This window comes from Callorhinus ursinus, unplaced genomic scaffold, assembly GCF_003265705.2.
Source record: "Callorhinus ursinus isolate GAN/ISIS: 27379988/994484 unplaced genomic scaffold, GSC_fseal_2.0 scaffold2, whole genome shotgun sequence".
Lineage (NCBI taxonomy): Eukaryota > Metazoa > Chordata > Mammalia > Carnivora > Otariidae > Callorhinus > Callorhinus ursinus.
The window spans coordinates 47,611,267-47,629,487 of NW_027397064.1; positions in this window are offsets into that span (position 1 = coordinate 47,611,267).

The following is an 18,221-nucleotide window of genomic DNA, read 5'->3' on the forward strand; positions in this document are numbered from 1 at the left end:
GACGATGGCCATCATATTTTAAAGTGATGTCCTGCCATTGCCTCATATTTATTTAGTAGAAATTCCTTAAATATGACCAATTTTTATGATTCTTTCAAATTTAAGGTACTAAGATCAGTTAAGTTCTACTTTGGTTTATACTGCATTTTGATTTCTTATAATAGCAGCAAAAAATTGTTAAGAGTCTCTCAGAGGTTAAGGGAGGCCCAGAGCACTTGTAATTTTTAAGCTTCTATGATGTTATTTGTAGGTAACATCCAAAGCATAAATCTAGATTCCTTCATAAATATCTGGCCAATCTGTAGCCTTCCACTCACAAACGGAGCAAATGTGTTGTAAGCCTTTGTCCTCAGTGTTCAATTTGACTGCATGTACTTTATGTTCAGTGTGGTTTCACTGACTGTGGTTAGGGACACGTACAGTGGCCATGCAACAAACTGTATCCCAATTAACTTTATGGTCTTAATTCTGCCTTCTCGGCCACTCTTTTTTAAGCAACTGAGCAAAATAGGCCTGAATCGAGTAGACTTTTGTAAGTTGAAACAATTGTAAAGGTTCACATAGACAAACACGAACCAGATACAAAGTACAGACATACCTCATTTTATTGTGTTTTACTTTGTCAGGGCTTCACAGATACTGTGGTTTTTTACAAATTGAAGGTTTGTGGCAAACCCTGTGGCGAGCAAGTCTATTAGTGCCATTTTTCCAACATTTGCATTTCCTCACTTTGTGTATCTGTGTCACATTTTGGCAATTCTCACAATAGTTCACAATTTTTCATTATTACTATATTATGGTGATCAGGGATCTTTGATGTTACTATCCCCATTGTTTTGGGGCACCACAAATCGTGCCCATATAACAGTGAACTTAATTGATAAATGTTGAATGTGTTGTGACTCCTTCCCCGACTGGCTATTCCCCTGTCTATCTCCCTCTCCCAGGCCTCCTTATTCCCTGAGACACAATGATATTGAAATTAGGCCAATTAATAACCCTAACAGTATCCTATAAGTGACCTAGGGAAAGCTAAAAGTTATTAAGCTTAGTGGAGAAAGCAAAGCCAAAAGCCAAGACAGGCTGAAAAGTAGGCCTCTCATGCCCAACAGCCAACTTGTGAATGCAAAGGAAAGGTTCTTAAAAAAAAACTAAAAGTGGTCTCTGGTGAATACATAAGTGATAAGGAAGCAAAACAGTCTTACCACTGATACGGAGAAAGCTGTAGTGGTCTGGATAGAAGATCAAACTAGCCACAATATCCCCTTACGCCAAAACTAATCCAAAGCAAGGCCCTAGTTCTCTTCAATTATATGAAGGCTGGGTAAGAGGGCAGAAGAAAAGTTTGAAGCTAGCAGAGGTTGGTTCATGAGATTTAAGGAAAGACGCCGTCTCCATAACACAAAAGTACAAGATGCAAATGCAGCAAGTGCTGATGCAGATGTAGCAAATTATCTAGAAGATCTAGCTAAGATCCTTAATGAAAGTGGATACACTAAATAACCTATTTTCGATGTAGCCTTATATAGGAAGGAGATGTCATCTAGTATTTTCATAGCTAGAGAGGAGAAGTCAGTGCCTGGCTTCAAAACTTCGAAGGACAGACTGACTCTTTTGTTAGGGGTTAATGCAGCTGGTGACTTTAAATTAAAGCCAATGTTCATTTATCATTCTGAAAATCCTACGGCTCTTAAGAATTATGCTAAATCTACTCTGCCTGTGCCCTGTAAATGGAACAACAAAGGATGATGACAGCACATCTCTTTAACATGGCTAGTATTTTAAGCCCATTGTTGAGATCTGCTCAGAAAAAAGATTCCTTTCAAAATATTACTGCTCATTGACAATGTACCTAGTTGCCCAAGAGCTCTGATGAAGATGTACAATAAGATTAATGTTGTTTCCAGGCCTGCTAACTCGACATCCATTCTGCAGCCCATGGATCAAGGTGTCATTTTGACCTTCAAGTCTTATTATTTAAGAAATACATTTTTTAAGGCTACAGCAGCTTATAGTGATTCCTCTGATGGATCTGGACAAAACAAATTAAAAACCTCCTGGAAAGAATTCATCATTCTAAATGCCATTAAGAACATATATGATTTCATGGGAAAAGGTCAAAATGTTATCATTCACAGGAGTTTGGAAAGAAGCTGATCCCAACCCTCATGAATGACTTTGACAGGTTCAAGACTCTAGTGAAGGAAGTAGCTGCAGACGTGGTGGTAACAGGAAGAGAACTAGAAATTAGAAGGGGAGCCTGAGGATGTGACTGAATTGCTGTAAATTCATGACAAATCTGGAACAGGTGAGGACTTCCTTCCTTTGAATGAGCAAAGGGAGTGGTTTCTTGAGATGGAATCTACTCCTGGTAAAGATGATGTGAAGACCGTTGAAATGACAACAAAGGATTTAGATAGAATATTACATAAACTTATTTAATAAAGCACCAGCAGGGTTTGAGAAGATTAACTCCAATTTTGAAAGAAGTTCTTCTGTGAGTAAAATGCTATCAAACAGCATCTCATGCTCCAGAGAAATTGTTTGTGAAAGGAAGAGTCAACCAAGGCAGCAAACTTCATTCTTTTCTTATTTTAAGAAATTGCTACAATGAACCCAACCTTCAGCAGCCACCACCCTAATCAGTCAGAAAACCATCAATATTGAGGCAAGACTCTCCACCAGCAAAAAAATTAGGACTCGCTGAAAGCCGAGATGATGGTTACCATTTTTTAGCAATAAAATATATTTTTTTAAGATTTTATTTATTTATTTGAGAGAGAGAGAATGAGAGATAGCACGAGAGGGAAGAGGGTCAGAGGGAGAAGCAGACTCTCCGCTGAGCAGGGAGCCTGATGTGGGACTCGATCCCGGGACTCCAGGATCATGACCGGAGCCGAAGGCAGTCGCTTAACCAACTGAGCCACCCAGGCGCCCATAGCAATAAAATATTTTTAATTAAAGTATGTACATTGTTGTTTAGACATAATGCTACTACATATTTAATAGATTACTGTATAGTGTAAGCGTAATTTTTGTTTGTATTGAGAAACCAAAAAATTCATTTGACTCACTTTATTATGGTGGTCTGGAACCAAACCCACAATACCTCTGAGGTATGCCTGTATAAGTAATAAGAACATACGTATTCTTAAATAATATATATGTATATATGTGTATATATAGTATATATACATGTATATATAGTATATATGTGTATATATATAGTGTACATATAAATATATGTGTATATATATTATATATATATACTTCAACAATAAAAATTTAAAAAATAATAGTAATTATCACCTAAGAGAAAACACATCCTATCAAAGGAAAAGAACATGATTCTTCTCTGCTGCAAAACTTTATTTCACTTTGTATTACTTTCAAGACATCTAAAGCCATGTTTGTGTGTATGCATCCATGTGTACACAGATAAGTGTGTACTGTCACATATATATGAATCAGCTCTATGTCACCAACAAATACAAAATGCATGTCTAGCAACCACTGTCAATTTATCCATACAATAGGGTAAAACACAGACCAAGACTGCAAAATCAAAATTGCAAGATCAATAGACTATTTTGTTATTTTGTTAAATAGCTCTTGATATCATACAAAGAGTAACACAAGTATCTAGAAAAGAGACAGAAAGTAAAGTGTGATTATTAGCATACCTCATTGTCACTACTGGAAAACAAATAAAGGATGGATTAGCAGAACGATATCACCTAGAAAATGTACTTTTTGTGTGTCTTTATTTTTTCCTAAGCTATATAAGTGCTTGGTTGGGGTAGACAACATTCTGTATTCACATGATAATGAAACAAGATTGTCTTGCTATAAACACACCTCCAAAATGCTATGTTTGATATTTATTTTTATTGAACTTACCTTTATCAGGTTTTTATAAGAATAAGGTATTTATACATGATTGCTGCAAAAAATTAGTACACCATAGAATATAAGGAAAGACAAAGTAAAAAAGTATATACCTAATGCATGTAACCCTGTCATCTCTTTTCTTCAAAACCTTTTTATACATTTACATAACTTCAGTTATTTTCAATACAAACTATAAACTATATACACACATACACACACACGCATATATATTATTTTGAGCTATTTTTTATACCTTACAGGTAGTAACAACAGTACCTTCATATTCTTATGTACCTTAGAGATGACTAATACTAAAAGTTACATGTAAGTTATGAATGTATATGTATATGTATCTTAATTTCATATATATTTCACACATATACCTACACATCTATGAAATGTACATATATATGCATACATGAAATATACCTGAGGTATATAGATATATCCAGGTTTTTAAAATGGTGAATATTTCAGTTATATCCAGATTATTATTATAATAAATAGTGAAATTAATATTCTTATAAAAATATTTTTGTAAATAATTGTTTTGTACTTATAAAAATATCTAAAAGATACCATACTAAAAAATTGCTGAAACATAGAGTACAATGCTAATTATTCCTGGTAAGTGTTTTTTACAGTGTTTTCATAACTTGAAGTTGTCTTCCGAGAGGCCTCACTCTGAGGGTAATTCTTTCCCCACACACAGCTTATGAGGCTTGGATTTTAAAAGCCACACAACAGGTTTGAGGCCATTTTCCTGGGACAGTCTGTGTAATCCTTCTTCCTTAATAACAGGCTTATTAAACCTAATTGAATGATACATGCACTTAAATGTGACATCTCTATCATGGCCATGGTTACAAATTTGATTTGTCCAGTTATATCTTGTTGGGAAAGAGAACAGATTCTCATTGAATGTATGTAAATACCTACATTTCCATCAAAAGTACAGTAACTCAACAAAGGCACTTTGTATAATATTTGCCTTAGCCTCCCTTCTCCCAAAAAAGGAAAGCCTGAGACACAGACCTATGTCTATATCTACAGTATTAACCTGTGTACAGATGGACCTCAATATTTAACTTAGTTAAGAACATTGTATATTCAAAGATCAATTTTTTCTAAACCTTTTTATCATTTATAAATTTTCTTTGATTTATAGTTTAATTATTCTATGTATGTATATTAGATATCCACCTATAACTAGGTGAATAATTTAAAATGTTCAAAATATGTTAATCTTAATATATAAGACAATGCCTATACTACTGTGAATTAATCATATTAAATGTCTAACATTTGGCTTAATACATAGACAAGATTGTGTCCATTATTTTGCTATGACTGAACCCTAGTATGCTACTACCCTCAGACCCCTGCTCTGTGCCCTCGACCTCAGGACACCCCCATTTTGAAGTGCCTGAGCTCAGCAGAGGAGGGCAGTGCTGTCAGACAAGACAACCCAAGGTCAGATCTGCTCCTGCACAGGATCCAGTCTGTTTTTCCCCTTCAGGGCATTTTCATACCCTCTACTCCATGCATGGATTCCAGATCCCTGGAACATGATTCTACGGTGTTCTCTCTAAGCCTTGAGGCTTGTCCCTGGCAGTACAATCCCTACTGTAGCCCAGTGCAGCATTTCTTCCATAGAAACACCCAAGACTGGATCACCAGAATGGTGAGAACATTGATGGACAATGGTATTTGGGGTAATTCTCACTAACATGGGACATGGCACAAGTTCATTATTCTGGGAGACACACATTCCGCTACTGAATCTTGACGTCAAGCCACATCCATGGGTCTCCTTGTCAATGTTCCCACTTTGACACCACCACTTGTCTATAGCAGCCAAGAGCAGCAAGGGTGACACGAGGTGTCTTTTATCCTGTGTGGCCACCCCACTCATTTCACTGGCACTCAGACTAGTCACTCCATCCCCTCCATGGCTCCTCTCCACATGTCAAGTTGTCTTCCAGAGGTGGCTGCACCCATTTCTAGCAAGGACTTAAGGACTTCTGAGATTGCTGTTCTGCAATGCCATGGGTTCTTTCAACTGATGTCCTCTTTTGTCTTTATTCAAATGGTAACACTGTGCTCTCCAAGGTTGGTCTTAAGCCAAACCTGAGGAGGGATAATCATTCTTTGCATGAATGGCACTATTCCTGTTCCACCCATGGCCCCTTTCCTAACTCTCTCAGGGGCAGTAGCATGCAGAAGGTAGGGGTGTTTGTACAGTCAGGATTGAAAAAGACCACATTCTGGTAATGCAACAATTACAGCCTAAAGGGGTCAAGAAAAGTTGTGATTGAGTAATATGCCAATCTACATTTATACTATAAAATTCTGATGATAAATTTAACATGACCAGAAAACAAAATCCATTCACATTTTGCTGCATTCTCTGGGCAAGTGTTGCATTATGGTCATTATTAATGAAGCACAATGACAATCAGAGAGAGTTATTGGAAGGCAGAGTTAATGGGAGGCACAATGAATGATGGATGATGCAGCATCATGAGTAACGCTGGAACCAGGTTTAAGTAAATGGTATTGGAGAACTATGGAGGCAAGATCTACGTTATTTCACTACAACGTTTCCCAAGAGTCACTGCCTTGTAAGTAACAACTGTACTGCTACCGTTTTCATTTGATGGGAGATAGGAAATTAGGTATGAATGAACAACATAAAAAACATGAAGAGATGATTTCTGGATCTGAAGAGGAAAATGGTACCTGAACAATCTGAAAAATCTTCATACCCACAACCCGGAAATATTGAAGTGCATTTTCTCTATGCATCTAAGTCTTTGTTGATAAATTACAATATATTCTACCTCACAGGGGCCATGAATTTTGTAGTTCATTTTTTAATTAAACTGTTTGTGGAGTTAGGAGACTCACAAAACATTTATGCCCAGGGCCCACAACTCTTAAGAGAGAACCCTTCCAGATGACCAAACTACACATCACTTTTATATTTCTTAAAGTGAAAAAAGTAAATTTTTGTATGAACATCACTGTATTAGTTAGCTGTTGCTGTGTAGCAAATTGCCCCAAAATTTAGCAGCTTCAAACAAGCATTTATTAGGAGTGGGCCCCTCCACAGGGCCACTCATGTAATATGTCAGCTGGGCTCCCCAAGGTGAATGGCCCTAGAAAAGTAAACATGTTCAAGACAGAGCCACAACTTTGGTATATCTTAGTCCCAGAAGTGATATCCCACCATTTTTTCCATATTCTATTCTTTAGAAATAGAGTCACTAAATCCAGCTTATATTCAGGGGAAAGAGAATAAAGATCTACTTCTTGAGGGATCTCAAGAAAGTATGTACGTGCTTTTTTCCAGCCCTACTGAGGTATAACTAACAAATTCAGAGTGTATATATTTAAAGTATATATGTGATTATTTGATATACTTTGTGAAAGGGGTATTATAATCAAGTTAATTAACACTTCCATCACCTCACATAGTTACTTTTCGTGTGGGGGGGGGTGGGTGGGTAAGAACACTTTAAAAATGTGATATATATATATATATATGCAATGGGTACATGTTTTTAAAAATGCTACAGTGACTTAAGCATTCCTTACAAGTTACTAGATAATGGTCAGTTAACAATGCATAAAAATAAGAAAAAATAAGAGGCAAGGGTACATGTAGCTTGGCAGCCCAGTGGGTTTTTGTTTTTATATTCTCTGTAATTTTGGAAATTGTTCAGGCCGGTAAACTTTATATGTTGATAAACTCAGTTAACTACTGTTCTACAGTTGCACACCAATTAAGGATCTTGGAGGTTAAGTTTTGATCTTTATGGAAAACATATTTATTATTGACATGATTTTGCTTGCAAGGTAATAATTTGTATCCTATCAATATATTATAGTGAAATAAATATTTTATAGGACTTTCTTTTCTAAAAGACAATATACATTTATACATATGTTTTTATATTTGTGTTATTTTAAATATTTTTGTAAATGATTACAACTTCATAGAATCATGTAGCTAGTATAAGGAATTAGGGAGTTCAAATTAGGATTTTTATGAAAAATCACCCAAACTTTGCACAAATTACATTACACTAACATACTTTTGCACTTTGATAAAATCAGAACAATGTAAAAATTAGCTAATTAGATTTAAGTATTCACTTTGATTAGAAATATTACAAATGTTTAAACCTTAAGTTTTAACATTATCAAAATTTTCAATTTTTTTCTATTAATTTTAATTTTTTTGTTTCTTATGTGATATCCTGGCAGGAAGTCTTTATCAATCACTTTATCATTTCTCTGAGCTAATTTTTGTTTCTGATTTTTAAAGAGCCAACACTTTTAAGTCATTTGGAAGTTTTTTCTGTTTCCGGGATTATTACTTATTTTTGTTAGCTTTGATTTATGTGAGTGCTTTTTAGTCTCCATAGTCAAGCAAAACAGGAACTCCAAGAGGCTTTATTATCTAATTTATTAATTTTCCCAGAGTTAGGCAAAGGGATATCAATCCCTTTATAAAAGATTTCATACATACAATAGAAGCTTCTCATTAAACTCTCAAAGAATTAGGGGAATTTGGGGATTGCTCCTTTCCAGAGGATATAAGTAAGCCATTTGTCACTGGGTTGAGCCCAACGTGGCGAGAGTACAGGTAGAGAGGCTGTACACAAGGAAACTGCGGTATAAATATTTATATTATTAGATATTGTTCCACTGTTGTCTCTAGTTTTTGTTCAAATAGGCTATGGATCAAGATATGGGCTTAACTTTAATGTTTATTGAGCATCTATTTATTAAAAATTAATGCTAATTGGGGCACCTGGGTCGCTCAGTCAGTTAAGCATCTGCCTTGGGCTCAGGTTGTGATCCCAGGGACATGAGATTGAGCTCCAGATCAGGCTCCCTGCTCAGTGGGGAGTCTGCTTCTCCCTCTGCCCCTTGCCCTGCTCGTGCTCTTTCTCTCTCTCTCTCTCTCAAATAAAATCTTTTTAAAAAATTAATGTTAATTAATAAATTAATACTAATTAATATTTATTTGACCACATTTTATTGTTCTTAGCAAAGAAATTTTTTTGATCAGATTTTTATTTGTCACATTTATTTACTTTTACAGACTTCTCCAGTTCTTTCAATAGAAAGAAGAGAAAAAACGTATCTTACCCTTAGGCGAAAATCTTTGAACAAACCAGCAGTGATCTTTCACAAATAGAAAAAAATAGAAAAAAAGAGAGAAACCTATAATTATAGACACCAATATAAAAATATTATCTTATGAGAAAAAGCTGTTTTTTGTTTTTTTTTTACACCTACTCACATACTGAAAACTATCAGACTCAGTTTTACAAACTCAACCAAGGGTAAATAGAGCACACATAACTTTTTCAGCAAAACTCACCTATTATTTGTTTCAGCTGTGTGACGACAAGGTCAGGAAAACACAAAGGGTATCTAAGAGGCATTTGTTATGACCCTTGGCCCAGTGGTTGCTCTCCACTCTAGGGGGTACAAAGCTTTGTTTTTAGGGGTTTTTGTTTGTTTGTCTTCTTTAAATGGTTTAAGCTCTTAATGATACACAAAAGGTCAAGTACCAAAAAGCATGCTATCGAAAGTTAGAAGACAAAATAACCTCTATATTAAAAAGAAAAAGTGACACAAGCAACTTTTCAACCTCACAACTGACACTGGCCACTGGTCCTACTAAACTTATGTCCTGTAATGTCTTGTAACCTAGTGGCAAAGACATGGGCTTTCCAAAGAGAGATGATAGAATTACAAAGACAAGAGACTAATGTAAATGACTACACCAAGAAAAACCTCCCCTTTCTGTCATTTATTAACTGACAAAGACCAGTTAAACAGATCCTATAATCAAAACTAGGCTCCCAGTGTTTTATCACTAGCAGAAGTCATAATTTGGCAACCAGCTACAAAAGAGAATCAAGAAAGAGACATACTCCAGAAACAGAAAGAGAATTAGAATCTGAAACAGTAATACAATCATCAAGAGAGAAACTTTCATCTTGGAATGATGAGATTTACTCCTCCTATAGCTGGAAAAGGCTGACCTGGGTGTGAGTGGCACATGAGCTAGACATCTTGGATGGTATTTGCCTACTCAGCACTAGTGGTTAAATCCGTCTGAGCATTCTGGTAGGACCTCCAACTTTGGATGGAAAACCCATTGATAAAATCACTAAGAAAATAAAAATTATATATAACTGTAAATGATTTGAAAGAGTCCAGATTTCAGAACTGACTCCTTGATGAAAAGGTACAACAGATCTTAAAAAAATAAAACCATAAATATTGTCATTCAGTTCACCGTGGGGGAAAGCAACAGTTTTTTTCACATGATCACCTCCGTATCTTATCTGTAAGGACAGCCACATATCTGTAGATGTCAGTGTTGCAAAAGTCAGAGATAACATTGTTTATGTTAGGAAGTTAGCAACTTACAGAAATGGGCTCAAATCTGCATTTATTTGGAGACTAGTGCTAGGTAGGATGTTACATATTTTTAGTCTATCTCAGAATGTGAAATTCCTTATTTTTTTCCCCCTTATTACTGTTGCTAAAATAAAGGCAACCTCATATAAAATGGCATCGGGAAGCCCTGAAGGGGGAGCTCTCATAAACTACCACTCACATAAAAAAGCATACTTTGCATTCCCAAAAGAAAGAAGTTTACTTTACATACCCCAGCAGGAAGAAGAATTTCTCTTTGCCCAACAACAGCCCAGCCAATGAGAACTCAGCAAAAGAGCCCCTCCCAGTTACCTTCTTTGACCTATAAAAGCAAGCCCCTCTCCCATGTTGTCAGGATATGCCTATGGTTTGTCACAATTTGCTTATCCTGAGTTGCAATTTCTCTGCTATTCCTGAACTCATTTTGTTGATAAAATAATTGGTTCCTTTGTTTTATAAAGTCAACAGTATGAATATGATGTTCTTGGTTATTTATAGGTATCAAGGCAAGGTTCAGTTTTACTGCCTTGAATCAAACACATACATTTAGTAATAAGCCTTTTAGTGGCTACTGGAGAAAGAAATGCTACAGATTAGTACTTCAGATCTTTTGTATTTTGACCCAAGTACATGATCCTAGATTTAAAGGCCATAAGTATAATCTACCTATGCAGGATACCTCTCCTGTTTTCTTTATGCAAACTTAATCATCAGGCTAGAAGCTATTAGACATATTGGCCAACAAATGCCATGATAAACTGTGGTATTGCATCCATATTTTATTTTCCTTTTTTTCTGTGAAAAAAGTGGCAAAGAATATTAAAGATTATGGTAAAAAACAATTATTTGATTTTGTAAAGAGATATGTTTTATAGAGTAAAAGTAGAATTATAGCTCAAAAATATGTTTTTATTTTTTGACTTTAAGAATGGGTGGCTCAGGCGGTTAAGCATCCCACTCTTGATCTCAGCTCAGGTCTTGATCTCAGGGTCATGAGCTCAAGTCCGGCACTGCGCTCCACACTGGGTGTGGATCCTACCTTAACAAGAAGAATTTTTTTTTTTTCCCATAAAGATATCTTTAATGTCTATGCAGTCAATTTGTTAGACTTTAATTTTGTCTTTTGGGCAACTTTATGTTCTCAAAACTATTTTCTGAATCAACATTATATTGAAGCCATATAACTTCTGACATGGTAAAAGTTGGGTTTTTTTTTGTTGTTTTTTGGTTTTTATAAATTATTTTTCAACCTGAAAATTTGCTGTTTGATATTGTGAACTTTGGTGTATTATTTAAATCAAAAACATCTATGATGCTGTATTATAAATGAAGACAAGATACCCTCTTAACATTCTAGAATACTTCTGCATAATATAGTCAACAAGAAGTATTGACTCCCTTCCAAGCACTACTAGTAATATCTGGTGAACAGGAGAGCAACGAATAATTCTTTAAGACAACCACTAATTAATCATGTACCTTTTGTGTCTCATCTATTATGAAAAAATATTTTTAAAATACTGAAGAAAATAAATCATTTTGATAATAATGGATGTATATCCTTTCATGAAAATTCTATTTTTTTATTTTAAAATATATTTTAAATACTTTCCAATTATTTCCCCTGATAACTTTATAATACTGTTGCTGTTTATTTAGAGCTATAAATTTCTCTTGAGTTTTTTAAAAAGTTAAAAATGTGGGACAAGGTTAAGAAAAATATAAAAGTAATTACACTTTGTTTTTCACAAACCAAAAAAAACCCCAAAAACCAAAAAAAAAAAAAACCCACCAAACTTATCATGTTAATATTAACAAATGCTATTAATAGGGGAAATGCTTCATTTAGACTGTTTTGGCAAACTTTTAAAAACTAATTTTTTTAAGATTTTATTTATTTATTTGACACAGAAAGAGAGAGAGAGAGAGTACAAGCAAGGGGAGTGGCAGTCAGAGGGAGAGGGAGAAGCAGACTCCACACTGAGCAAGGAGCCCAGTGGGGGGCTCAATCCCAGGACCCTGAGATCATGACCTGAGACAAAGGCAGATGTTTAACCAACTGAGCCACCCAGGAGCCCCCAAAAAACTAATTTTTGAACAAAAATCCTGAAATCACTCTGGCTACAAGAAAAAGTTTGTTGAATGAGCATGTGCAAATTTTTCATAACATACTATGCTATAAGCCAATATATATGTCCATAAATTTAAAAAATGCTAAATATTCCCCCAAACAGGACAGCTTTTCCATCATGCCTGTATTGCCAGCTTTGCAACATGTGGGAAAAAAAATGTCAGAAACAAGACAGGACTCCTTTCCAACCAAGATGCAATATTAGCTCTATAATCATTTTCTGTCAGACACATACATCCAATGCTATCTTCTCCGAAAAAGACCATTTTATCTGTGATTATCTGCACTAGGCTGAAACGTGTTTTCCCATTGCAACCCGATCTTGTTTTCCAGCACTTCTACTCATTCAAATACCTCTATTCCACTTCTCAGCACTATTAGCTCTTCATTTCTGCAATAGGACTTATCGCCAGTGACAGAATCTGTAGGAATGTAGGAACACTTATCCCATCGTATGTTATCAGAAATTGGTTTAGAATTATCCTCTGACCACACCACACACAGACTTAATAGTACACCTAATACAAATATCATAAATTCATTAGTAGATTTTTACATGGAAACACAGGATAGGAAAATCAGAGTAGAACTACAATTTAAAAAAATGGTGCATAATAAATAAGGAACAAATAATAGCCATTATAATTTACCCATTATTAAATGTAAGGTACAGATTTGAAGCAGAACCAAGAAAAAAAAAAAAAACAATACTGAGATGACTGAGCTAGTGTCTAAAGCTTGCTGGTTCTAGGAGCAGCAACAACCACATTACCAGCAGACTAGTTAGAGATGCTGAACTTCCAGCCCTTGCACAGACATGCTAAGTCCAAATCTGCATTTCGCCAAATTCCCCATGTCCTTTGTACACATAGGACAATGTGAGAGGTACTAAGCTAGATCTGAATTTGCTGTGTGTTCTTTCTTTATAGGGTCATCTTGCTTTGAATAGCAAAGCAGGCAAAAAAACCTCTTATGATAAATTCTACTCATATGTTCAACCTTATTTTTAAAAATGGAATAAGACCAATGGCTGCATAACATTTCACTTGTTTTTATTATGCAGTACAGTTATATTTTGTTATCTGATGTACTTGAGACAAAGAGTTTATTAGCTTAGTAGAAAAAAATGTAAAAATGATCCATACTCCTAATTTAAAAATTTTATTTTAATATAAAATTACAAATGCATATGCATTTTAACAATCTTTCCATGTAGAATCAAGATCTTTTCTTTGAGTACGGGTCTTTTGACAAGAGTTTTTCATCATTTTTCTTATTTAAAATACATCCAGAATATAGTGGCTATAACTTTTAGTTCTGTTTTTATTTTTTATTTTTTTTTAAGATTTTATTTGAGAGAGAGAGAATGAGAGACAGAGAGCACAAGAGGGAAGAGGGTCAGAGGGAGAAGCAGACTCCCCGCCAAGCGGGGAGCCTGATGCGGGACTCGATCCCAGGACTCCAGGATCATGACCTGAGCCGAAGGCAGTCGCCCAACCGACTGAGCCACCCAGGCGCCCAGTTTTGTTTTTATTATAAGCGGAGAGAGAACTTAAAAATATATTTAAGAAAAGTAATCATGTTGGTAAGCCTTTTATACATTTTTTCCAATTAAAAAAATCTTCTATAGTTATTTCATTACTTGATTCCATTACAAACTTTTTCAATGGAAAACAATATTCAGAAAAGAGGATTTTGCACACCTGTACTTCAAATTATGTAAATACAAAAATAATTACAATAAGCTGATTAGGGAAAACACACCTGACACTTGGTAATTACACATGGCTAGCTGGTAGTAAGAAATGTATGGGCATACTTGAGAGTAGACTGGGGGGCCATAAGATTTCAGTGTGGGTAGAAGATTATAAACCCTGGGAAACCCAATCGTATGGAAGCTAGCAAGAAGAGAAGTTATTAGAGATAACTGGGATCTGGGATCAACTCCTATGGAAGAAAAAGAGAAGGAGGGAAGGAGGACTGGGTAGATGGAGAGTCTGTGCTCTGCTAGTCTCAGGAAAGGCCTCAGCCAGCCCCTCAGGGAGTTGTAGAGTGGGATAACCCTTCAGAATTGTCCTGAGGTGGGGGGAGGGGACTTAACATTTATACCCCCACATCAACTCATTATTGGATGAAAGCCGAATGAGGAAGGTGGCTTTGGAGAGGGCATCTGGGGGGCATACAGTGTTCATGCAGTCTGAGTGGTCAATAATCTGTTAATGAAATCTGTTCATTGTTTCCCTATAAACAAAGAAAATAAGGAAACTCATATAATCCAGGTAGTCCACTAGCTTAAGAGATATTTTACTGTGATTATAATAAAAAAAATAAAATTTAAAGGAAAGCCCCAGAATAGTACATTTTGTCATTTAAAACGAATTGAAAGAGCCATTTACAAGACAGCTACTTATAGTAAGATTTGCTTTACTAAGCTGTGAAAGTCTATAGATTTTTTTCGAAGAGCACTGTATTTCACTGAAGCAGTTTTGTCACCTAAATATAACCTAAATCTTTAATTTGCTCATTTTTCCCCATGGGCTGAGACCAAAGTAGTATTTTATTATATCTGAAATAGCATATTTACAGAGAAGCATATATTAGAAAACTGTCAGTTTAAATATTTCTTAATTATGAATTTAAAATTTGAGCATTTTAAGTGTAATTATCCAAATTTATGTTCTGAATATCAATATGTCCAAGATGCCTTGAACACTTCCTTGAAAACTGATAAAATGAAAAAAATACTATAAAAAACAGAAAATTTCATGTAAAATTGTTTATTATAATTAATAACTCTATGCCAAGGTTTACCCTCCATAAAATGTCAATGGAACTTTCACACTGTTTTACTATCAACATTGCTTTTAAAAACACTGAAAACACATTAGGAAAGAGTATTTTTATATCTTTATAATGTAATGAGTCTCTACAGATTCCTCAGAGCTTATATAAGTAAGAGGTAAATAAACATCCCTGGGGTGTGTGTGTGTGTGTGTGTGTGTGTGTGTGTGTGTGTGTGTCCCAGAGATAAACTCTAGAGACAGTTTTCCTAAAAATTATTGCATTTTTTTCATGGTAAATAATTTAGAGGCTTTAGCACCACCAGACACAATCAATCTCTCTCCCTTTTTCTCTTTAGCTATTTAAACAAACATTTAATCAATACCATGTAATATAAGCACTTATCACTATGTGAGGTAAAGACAATTTAGGAAGGTCCTTTTCCTAGAGCTCCTAAACATTTTTAATTTGTGTGAAAAAGTATAATCCGGATAAACTGTTCCCTCTGAAACTCGGGCAGAAGATCTTTAGCAGCTGAGATTGAGGATGATTTGAAATTTAGCGGCCCTAAGAATAGTGCTCTGCTTTCTCAAGTCACAGTTTCTGAATTCAATTCATAAACTCTATTTACCATTCCAGGTGCAAAGAAGGGTTCTAGGGAAGCTGGGTATTTCAAGTAACTGGAAATCAATTCCTATTTATTATGAAAACATCACTACTTCTGGATATCCCTTGGTCTCAGGTGAATATGGTATGGGTATATACTGTTCACATCATAATCCTAAATTAACTTAGATGTAGTACTCCATAATAGTAACTAAATACTTTTTTTAAAAGATTTTATTTATTTATTTGAAAGAGAGAGAGAATGAGAGAGAGCACATGAGAGGGGGGAGGGTCAGAGGGAGAAGCAGACTCCCTGCTGAGCAGGGAGCCCGATGCGGGACTCGATCCCGGGACTCCAGGATCATGACCTGAGCCGGAGGCAGTCGCTTAACCAACTGAGCCACCCAGGTGCCCCAACTAAATACTAAATACTTTTTTAATTAAAATTACACAAACCATAAAAATATAAATATAGCACACAGAGAAACTAATTCTATTAAAGCAGTATGAAGTCCAGGCCCTAGTAAAGACAAGCGAAAAATGGGAACTAAAATAATTAAATTGATTCAAGCCCCCTAAATTGAAATAAAAGGTCTCTGTCCTTTGTGAGTTCTGACATTTCATTAAAAAAAAAAAGTGTATCTCAGTAAATAGAGAACTTTAAATTGAATCTATATATTTGAAATAATTTATAAAACTGAATTGTTTGTCTTTACAGTTGTGACTACAGGGACCAAAATGAGTATTTGGCTACATTATTTACTGTTCAGTGAAGTTACAGATGCAGTTGGGACTATAGCTTGCTTCATCACAAACTTCCTTTATGAGGACACATTTCTTACAAGCCCCAGTGGTAGGAAGAGTTTTGACTTTTCCCAGACAACTACCTTGTTTTTAATTTAGTAACTACAGCTTTGAAATGTAACTACAGCTTTGAAAATGACTGTTTTCTCTTTGCTGCTTAAATGCTTAGAGTCCAGTTTGCTGTCTACCCCTAAAAAAGGAAAGGATAACATGCCACATATTTTGTGAATTAACTGTGTGTACATTTTTCACACAAGTTGAACTCCTTATGCCTACCAGTCGTATTCACTCCTTTCCCTCATATACAAGATGGGGCTTTTTCAAGTATCTCTAACCATCTGTCCCAGCCCAGTCAGTCCATAACCACCAGGGACAAACTTGGCCTATTGACCAATTGCAATGAGAAGACCACACACCAAGAGAAATCTGAGGTATTTCATCAAATGAAGGAAAACATAGAGTATTACAAGACTAAGGGGAAAGGTAGAGTTTTAGAGAAATTTAAATGAAGCAGAAATTTAATAGTCATAAAAGATATGTGTAAATATGTATGGCCTGCAAAGTCCTGTTTTCCTGAAAACAACGAAACTACAATAAATGTAAAATGTTGTGTTCAGAAACCCCATATCTGAGGTTCTATGACCAGACTGGATATCGAGCTTCTTCTATGTCAAAGTGACTTAGGTACTCCAGACAAGAATGGTATATTTAATTCTTGATGTGATTTCAAACAGGAAACCTGACTGTCTATGATTTTAGAGAACAAAATTTCTCAATGAGTGAAAAGCAGTTAAAAAAAAAAAATGAAGGGAGTCATTATGACACTTTCTAGCTGCAGTGTATCCTTGGGAGAAATACTGGATCCTGCTAAATCTGTTAACTTTATCTATGTCTGTTATTCCAGCCTGACGAGTAGTTGGGTAGAATTTTACTTTCTGAGTCCAAGCTAAATTTTATTTTCTCATATGTTTATATGTAACAATATATAAGAATAGGTAATTAATGAATTGCTGAGTTTCATGAAAAATCAAAACACAAAGCAAAAGCAATTAAAATTCCAGAACAGAATTATGTTTTTGGTTTCAGCAATTATACAAGATACATTTAAAAAAAAATAGTAGCTATTTTTCCAACAAACTTCCAATTAACCCATACTTACTTGTTATGTGTTTAGTCTCTCTTCTTCTTGTACTATATCATCTATCACTGATTTAATATGACAGAATTTGGGGACTTTTACCATCTGTGCCATGGCATTCATTTTTATGGGCAAGAAAAATAAGTGTCAGTTCATTGGAGGTGGGCCAATCCTGAAAACTCCAGCTTCCTATACTTCAGTCTAATGTTTTTCCACTATGTGCATATACACACTTACCTAGAGGGACAGGAGACAGAATGGGGAGGGGGGTATTTAAATTGTACTGTAGGCAGAGGAGCGATGGACAATCGAACCTTGTTAGTTAGGGCAAATGTAATTAAAATCTGTCTTTATGACTCATAGCCATTTTCTGTAACACTGTGTGTATGTTCCTGGATCCTT